Genomic DNA, 2942 nt, shown 5'->3' on the forward strand with positions numbered 1-2942 from the left:
CAATTCCTGGAACAAAAAAATATAATTCATTCATACCAAAAGACGAACGAAGCATTTTTGCTAGTGAATTCTCAGATGCACATGAAAACCAAGAAAATACAGCATGCTTTGTTCTTAATAATACAAAGAAATGAAAATATTCTGGTGTTAGCAACTAAAGACAATCTTCCCGGTTGAAAAAATAGATAGTAGGGGAAAAGCACTAATTTTCGACCTACAAGAATTCTGTGCCAATTTTCGGATTTTCATACAAAGTAAGCCAAAATCGTAAGAATCGTATGAAAATTAGCACAGGGTCAAAATTGGTGCATTTTCCCTATTAAGATGAAACTGTTAGTTATATACTGAATAATTGAATAAATAAAATTAAATAATAATAATAATCTTATTTGTTCCATAGAAAAGAAAGAAACCCTTTTCAGTGTTATGACAAATTGAGGCAGAAACAGTTTTTTTTTTCAGTTTTTCTTAACGGTGTAATTTTTCATGAAAAATATCATCCATTTCGACATATACTTCATTAAAACCAATCCCATATTTTTTTTCAGATGTTTTAGAAAATTTGCAATTGTTTTGATAACAAATCTTCGTTTTTCAGATGCTTCGATTGAAATATGGGTTTTCAAAGAAAAGGCTTATATGGTCATTTTCCACAAAATTGGCCATAACTCAAAAACGAAAAAAAAGTACATTTCGAAAATTTCAACGATTAAAGCTTATGAAATTATCTTCTTAAAAATATTTTTTGAAAATTTTCCACGAGTTGGAGCATAGTTTTTTCGGCTTTTCTTTACGAATTTTCTCTACGGTGAAAAATTTTGTGGGAAACTTTTTCCAGTTAATATTTTTTTTATTCCTGAGAAAATTTGCTTTCATTTTCATAAAAAAAACTTTGTTTCTACGATGTTTCGTTCTTGAGTTATGATTTTTCCAAGTTAGTAGTGTCGGAGGAAAATAAAAAAAATCCAACTGAGTTTTCCGGGAAAATAGGTGACCCTGAATTTTTCTCATTTTTTTTATTCATATATTGATGAGCCTTGCCTGTGGAAAAAGTTTCATGAAAATCTGAGACCCTTCGGTCCACTATGTACGGAAATAAAAAAAATCCCCTTATCTCAGAATCATAAAACCAAAACTTAAGAGTTGTACAGTGAACTGTTAAGAAAAACTACTGCTTTCCCATTTCCTTCATATTTCCATTACATAGACAGCCTTGGTTCAATTTACCTTACGTGCATTTAAGTCAAAAGACCCAAAAACCGGCTTTCCATCACTCGATCCTGGAAAGCACCAACATAGCCGCGGAATGAATTCTACCATGGAACCTTAACAGAAAATGACATAAGCCGCTCGGAAAATATATTACCTACATATTATTACCGTATCACTGGAAAAGTATAATAAAATTATTGAAGCTTCACCGTTGACGTCGTCGTCGTCATCGTCGTCGTCTTCGTCCGTTGTCGCCTGTATCAGGGCATGGATTCACCATCCGACCAACCAAAGACCTAAGACGACGACTTTGGCGAAAGTGTTCTGAAGAGAGTGATAAAGCAAGCCGAGGGAAAACTGCAAGGATCTCGTTATGGGCAAACAGCACACAGCCACACACACACACACCCCCGATAAGGCGAGGGAATATTGCACCGAACACTTCAACGGTGGTAGCAAATCGACAAGCCGCCTCACATAGGAGTAACGGGACCAAGTTTCTGGCCATAAGATCTACAAGCGACCTTTCAGAATCCTGCAAACTAAAGATTATCCAAAACCTCCTTCAAGCACGGGTCTGCAGATCTACAAGCGTAACTTATGATCTCTCGAAGGTTTATGATCAACTTTTATGCACAAATAGGCTAATGAACATATGTTCCGTCAAGTTTTGAGTTCAACGTTAAAAAAGAAGTTCTTTGGCCTTCAGATCTACAAAAATAATCAGTGGTTTTCACTCAAAGATTTTTTTGAATAATGTTACTTCATATCCTACTATAAAACATCCAAGAGCTTTCTTATTACATATGTGTTCAAAACAATACAATCTACAGTCGCCTCTCCACATCTCGATATCGAAGGGACCATCGAGATAAGGAAAGATCGAGACTAAGCACAAATTTTTGATGAATACTAGATTGAAAAACACTCCGTTGCAAAGAAAGTAATACACAAACAGACGTCATTTTGCGCTCCTAACTTGTTTTGAATCCCAGAATTTTGGTCTAGTAACCTTCGATATTGGTCATATCGACATACGGAGAGAAAATTGAGAACAAAGAATCAACAGAAACACATCGAGATATGGAGATATCGAGATATGGGGAGTGAAAATGTATGCAGACTGAAGGGACTTATGAAACCATCGATATTGGGAGAGATATCGAGATGTAGAACATCTAGATGTGGAGAGTCCACTGTATCAATAATAATCTGACCGTTAAATATATTGAATAAGTGACCGTTGAAATTCTGTCCAAGGAATTTGTCCTGTTACCCCTCTGTGCACCTCCAGGAACGACAACGGAGGGAAGGAAATTCTGTCGAATTTCCTGAGAGGCGCGTTCCGATAAGGGGTTCTGTATGCTTATGTTGCCGCTTTTGGAGTTTGGAATAGGATTTGGTTCCAACAACCAGGCAGGGCCCTCTCGTTGGGCGATTATGGCGACGACGAACGGCAATGGGTTGTTTTCGTTTTGCAAATTGGAAGAATGATGCGTTTGAGGCTTGATGGTGGCGGTGCTATGCTGGGTGGAATCACCGAATTGGTGTTTTGAGTGATAAAATTATTGATTTTGAATTATGAATCATTTTATTCGGATTATGTTGGAAATATTCGGGCCCATTCTTAGATCAGTTGAGAGGGACATTTTCATATAGTAAAATCGTCTTGTTAGGTATTTATTCGATTTTATCACATTTTAGTTTTTGATCTTAAAGAATACGTTTTG

Source organism: Aedes aegypti, chromosome 2, assembly GCF_002204515.2.
Source record: "Aedes aegypti strain LVP_AGWG chromosome 2, AaegL5.0 Primary Assembly, whole genome shotgun sequence".
Classification (NCBI taxonomy): Eukaryota; Metazoa; Arthropoda; class Insecta; order Diptera; family Culicidae; genus Aedes; species Aedes aegypti.